The sequence below is a fragment of the Cupressus sempervirens genome, chromosome 4, assembly GCF_028749045.1.
Source record: "Cupressus sempervirens isolate cs-2001-9-10 chromosome 4, ASM2874904v1, whole genome shotgun sequence".
NCBI lineage: Eukaryota > Viridiplantae > Streptophyta > Pinopsida > Cupressales > Cupressaceae > Cupressus > Cupressus sempervirens.
In genome coordinates, this window is record NC_143121.1 from 81811687 (window position 1) to 81818122 (window position 6436).

The following is a 6436-nucleotide window of genomic DNA, read 5'->3' on the forward strand; positions in this document are numbered from 1 at the left end:
TCTTACAAGGAGTTTACTAAGAAGCTCATAGAGAGATTTGATACCAAGGATCTTGAATTACAGTTTAAGGAGTTGGCACAACTCAAGTAGTGGGGATCAATTGAGACATATATCAATGAATTTTACAGGCTAGCTATGTTGGTCACAAATATTTCAGAGAGGAGGTTAGTAGTGTTGTTTATGGATGGACTCTCAAATGCCTTGCGAGGTTGAGTCAAGGGGCATGACCCAGTTATGTTACAGGAGGCCACTGAAAAGACTCATGACTTAGCACCTTCTTCATTTAGGGGTAGATTTCAGCATAGTGATTCTTATATGAAAATGGACAAGGAGAAGGACAAAAAATCTTTTTACAAGGATGCTTACCCAAAAAGAGATAAGTTGGATAATTGCACCTTTAATGATTTGAGAAAGAAGAAGCTATGCTTTTATTGTAGAGATCCTTGAGATTTACCTCATAAGTATCCTCTCAAGGATAAGGCAAATTAAATGGAGTGTTTCCTAGCAAAGCAGTCATAGTCAGAGAGGGAGGATCAACACTCTAATTTAGATAAAGAATAAACTACCGAGGAGAGTAGCATTCCTAAGGATGAAGTTATTAGCATGATTAATAGGGGCTTAGAAGGAAATCACATTTAAGGTCAGGGGTACTATCCAAGGGCAGAAAGTGATCTCACTCATTAACACTAGGGCTAGACATAATTTCATAGATGCACAATTGGTAGCCAATGGAGGTCTACAGACTAAGGAGCATTCTGGGTTTAGAGTCATGGTAGCTAATGGTGACAAACTATTATGTACTTAGAAGATATCTAGTCTTCATGTCAGGTTCAGAGATAGCTATGAGTTGGAGGATGACTTCTATGTGGTAGAAATGAGATACTATGATGTAATCCTTGGTATGTCATGGATGGCCTCACTAGTTGAGTTCACACTTAACCTAGCAAAATTGGAGATGAGGTTTAGATATAAGGGGAGAACTATTGTACTTAGAGGACTTTCATATGTGAGTTGCAAAGTAGTTTCCTTGAGGAGAATGTAGAGACCTTTTTGTCATAATGACATAGAGTGGGTAGTCAAATGTTTGACTATGCCAGCTTTATGGGATCCATAAGTGAAGAGTCATCCACTAGATATCCATGAGATACTTGAAAAGCACACTAAGGTATTTGGTGAGATTTTGCATGGGGTTCCTCCTAATAGAGGAATAGAGCATGTTATTGAGCTAAAGGAGGGAGGTAAACTAGTTATGATTACAACCTATCATCATCCTAAGAACCACAAGGATGAGATAGAGAAGACGATTAAGGAGTTTTTGGAGATGGGGCAATACAGGCCTAGTAAGAGCCCCTTTAATTCAGAAATAGTGTTTGTAAAGAAGAAAGATGGAATGATGTGAATGTGCATCGATTATAGAGCATTAAAAAAGAAGACCATTAAGAAAAAATATCCCATCCCATGAATAGATAAGTAGATTGATGAGTTACATGGTGCATGCTTTTTTACAAAGATTGTGTTGGATACAATTATTCAATTGTGTGTTGTCTTTGATGTTACACAAATGTCATATATGTTATCGAACATTGTCTATAGAGCTAAGTTGGTTAGAAAGGAAAAATATAGAGTCTACTGAGCTTATAAGGTTAGCAAAGAAGGTTTACATTGTCTATCGAGCATTCTCAGGCTTTACCTTGTGCAGATAGTTGCTACCAAGCTTTCAAGGTTAAGCAAGGTAATGTAATATCTATCAAACTTACTCGCTCATCAAAGGAAAATATGGTAGAAATTAGTTCTTACCAAGCTCTCATGGTTAGTGAAGGAAATTTAGTTCTTATCAAGTTCACTCGGTAGCCAAAGGATTTTGTAGAAATTGCAGTGTTAACTGAGTTGAGATGGTTAACTTAGGAAATTGTTTCTTGAGCAATGTTTACTGAGCTGAGTCGGCCAACAAAGGATTTCATTGTTTTATGAAATAAAGTTTATTTGTTTAATGTAATATTTTTAGCTGACTGATGTATGGTTTATTGGTAAATGTAACTTTTGAATGAGCTAACTTGATAATCTGAATGGTATATATAAGAGGTCAAGTTGTGAATTCTAAGGGAGTGTGATGGATTTGATGTGATATGAATGTGAAGGAAGACTAATTATTGAGAGAGAAAATTTTGAATGATGATCAGAGATCATTAAGGAGTAGCAAAGCTTTATCTACAAAGCTTTATCTAATCAAGGAGGATCTATTGGTACAGAATAGACATATGTAATCAGCAAATTTAGTTGCACGTTATTTAGGTCAATTCATTGTTATTAGTAGTGATTTCAAAATCTCTTAACAGAGTTGGTTTAGCAACCATTTTGCAAATCCTCTAACTAGGTGATAGTTCAATTGAATTGTTCTAAAGACCTCTTGCAAGGCCACTCCTAATAGGGTGATTAAATCCTCTATAAGGGTCACACCTAATAGTGTGTTTTGTAACCTTTAACAGGGTTGGCTCCTAACAAGGTGCACTTTAGAAGAGTGAAAATTGGTAGCTAGTTACTTCGTGGTTTTTTCCATATTGAGTTTCCACATTAAATTTGGTGTATCTTTTGTTCATGTTATTTACTTTTTCATGCATGTTAATAATTATGAATTCTCTAAGATCAATGACAAATTAATCTACCAAGTTACAACATTTTTTTGAAGTGTTTACCGAGTATCAATAGTAACTAGTTATTTCAAGCATCTAAGGGATAAGTGGATTTTTTTTTTTGATAAGTGATTCCCCCCCCCACCATTAATCCATCTATAATTCTAATAATTGGTATCAAAGATTTTAGTGCTTGGAGGAAAAGATTTCAAGGATCTAAGCCAAAGATCAAGATGTCTTAGAATAGGGAAATTTTAAGACTTAATAAGGACAACTTCTCAGCTGGCAGGGGTTGATGAGACTTAATCTAGCTTCTATAGGTGATATAGGGCTGAAGTACCTTGATGAAAAATATGTAGAGCCTGCTAGTATATTATCTGTCAATGATATTGTTGAAAAGAAGACTCACAACAACATGGTGATATATATTGCATCTACCCTAAGTTATGAAGAATTTGATGACATCAAGGATTGCAAAACTACCTTTGAAATGTGGAACAAGTTGAAAGAGATCTATGGAGGTGATGATAATGTGAGAAGATCCAAAGAGAAAAGTTTGAGAGGTCATTTTTATCAAATGAAGATGAGAGAAGAAGAAAACATTTCAAAATATGTTGAAAGTGTTAAAGCATGTGTTAGTGCAATAAAAACATTTGGTGGAGATATCAAGGAGGAAATAGTTATAAGTAAATTTATTAAAAAATTACTTCCTATTTATGCAAACAAAGTTTCTACAATTCAAGAAAGAAGATGTGAAGCAAATCATAAGATAAATTTAGAGGCCATAGTTGGAAGATTGACTACATTAAGGCTAGACAACTATGATAATTATGTTCCATCTGCCAAGAATATTGAAACACCATTTGAAGCCAAGCTTTCACTCAAGGAGAAAAGAAAGAAGATAAAGGATTCTCAGTCAGATAGTAATGAAGAATCAAAATAGAGTTCAGACAGTGATCTTGAGGTGCTTGAAGCTCTACTAGCAAGGAAGTATTTAAGAGGCAAAGGGAAATACAAAGGTAAGGTTCCTCTGATCTATTTTTCTTGAGAAGAAATTGGACATATTGCTGCTAGGTACCCAAATAAGTAGAACAAGGATGAGAAGAAAGTTCACAAGTGAAATGGCAACAAAGACTTCAAATAATTCAAGGATAAAGGTAAGAAAACATATTTCATGGCTAAAGATTCTAATGATTCTAATGATGAAGAAGATGATGAAATTGTTTACATTTCTATAAAGGATGAGTTTGATAATGATGAGGAAATGACACTTATTTCTCATATTAAATGTCCCATTTCTGATTTTACATGATATTTCAAGCCTTAAATCAGATCTTTAAAATCAAATAGCCAATATGAAAAAGATCCACCAATTTCTCAATAAAACCCAAATCGGGTATGATCGAAATAGTACCAAAAGCTTCACAACTTCACAAATTATTAATACATCTAAAAATGGACATTTTTACAGAAATTTAAGTAGAATAACAGCCTAAAAAATGAAATTTCTAGATCTTTATAGCCTTTACACAACAGTTCACAAATGTAAGACAAAAACTATGCTCATCGGGCTCCCGAAATTAACACAAAAATGCCCGGAAACACCACAAAAACACTAATAATCTATCTCAGAAGTTTAATCACATCCCAATACATATATTCAGATCTATTTTAACATCTTAAAGTCTGCAATACAGCATCAACCCAAACTGATATGAAATACTCAACTGAAAACACCAAACTCTTACAAAAAATACACCCGAAAACTCACAAATCTGCATTGTTCAGTACAAAGGCAAACTCTGCATGAGCATGCACATGGAATGGCTTCAAACTCTCATCCTTAGCCTTCCTAGAAACCTGAAAACTCCCATTCTTGGGTCTCCCTGGAAACTTACAAACTCTTTTTCTTGGGTGTCCTTCTCCATAGGTTTGGCAGCCTCTGAAGAATAACAAAGAAATGAGCAAAAATCAAGTTCTGGAATTAGCCCAAAATGCCTCCAAACCCCTTAAAAGAGGGTATAACCATAACTCAAGTCCAAGAGAGGTTAATGAAACATATTTTAATAATAATTTTCATTTATTAGTCCAACGGTTTCCAAAGATTAACCCCCTTTTTTTGAAACTTCACTTTCTTGGGCCTGCCTGCCTTAGCAAAGATTATTATTTTTTAATTATTTGAAAAGGGGACATGAAAAGTCCTCCCCTCCCAAACATTTCTTGTCCTCAAGCAATGGCTGAACAATAAACCAATCAATCCACCTGGATCCCAAATGTAGTCATGAACTATACTACTACCAATTAACACAGGCTCCTGCAATATCCTCTGCAATATGACCAAGAGGAATCCATAATCAAACTAACAATTATTGCTCAACCAAACTCCAAAATCACCACTACCATAGTCAAAAACCCATGAGACACAAACTCTTAGAACATCAGAACCCAAGTAAAGTGGACAAATCAAACTACCAACATAGTAAATACCATCAACACATCCCACTGGCCTATACGGAATGTACAATCCAACTCTAAAACAATGGTGAATGCTCTCGAATGAAACTGTACCAAGTATGGAGAATCCACACACTGTACAACTCCTGCAGTCAACACAACTCTGCAAATCACTGGCCACTGTCTCATAACCATAGCTCCCATGCACCCCTGATGGTAAAAAACCATCACAAGATAAACAGCAAGAAATGGAACCCAAACCAAATTTTCCTGCCATCAACTCCTCAACACAAGGATCAAATGCTAACTGATGTACATACCCTACAATATAACGTTGATAAAAAAAACCAACCTTAGTCAACAACTCACCATGAACAAGTGATACAACCCACTGTGATTGATCACCAGCTAAGTCAGGAGATGTCATAGCCAAAGGAGTATAATCAATAATGACACCCACTGAAGCATCACTCCAAAACTCCTGCTCTAAGTCATGTATTATCAAGCTATCAACTACAGAACCTATCGCCATGTCATGCCCATCACAACTCTCATCTTGAGGCATCAAACTGTCCCATAACTAATGATAAGCACTAGGAACCAAAGTACATCTCTGTATCATCATCTCATCAACATGGTCATCAAAGGTAAATTGATGAGCGTACCTCATAGTGTAATGCCAATAGAATTCGCCAATCTCAGTCAGTGGCTCAAACTATAATCTAGATGATACTAAGTGCAATTGATCATTAACCATGTTGGAACTAATACTATCTTCGAAGATATCACCAAGGGAGTAGTATTACTAGCAGGAGCCATGTCAACTTCCGACTCACCAACATTACACATGATCTTTGATGCATCTCTAGTCTCTGTGCCATCACTACTAGAGGCCACCACCATGTCAAGCATACAAAAATCTACTACAACACCCAACTCAACTAAACCTGACTCTAGTGGGAATGAACCTGATATGCCAATGTTAGTGTCAAGGATGGATGCATCCCCATCTCCATTGTCTCTAACAATCTTGGCCATGGACAGCCTCGGATCACCAAACACCATAGCTTGTGACTGTATAGAATCAGGTAAAGACTGTAGTTGCTCTAACTCCATGGTCACCTTAGCCAAATGAAATTGTGACTCCTTGAAAGCCAACTCTGTACTCTCAAGAATATTAGAAGTCACCTCAAGCTACTCAGTAAGCTCACTCACCTCATCTTCCTTGACCAACAATGCATCATATGTTGTACTGTCCCACTCCATAAGATAATCTTTGTCAGATACCGACTGCATATAATTCTATCTCAAATTCTGAATAGCCTCCCATAAAGAGTGGATCTCTATCAAGG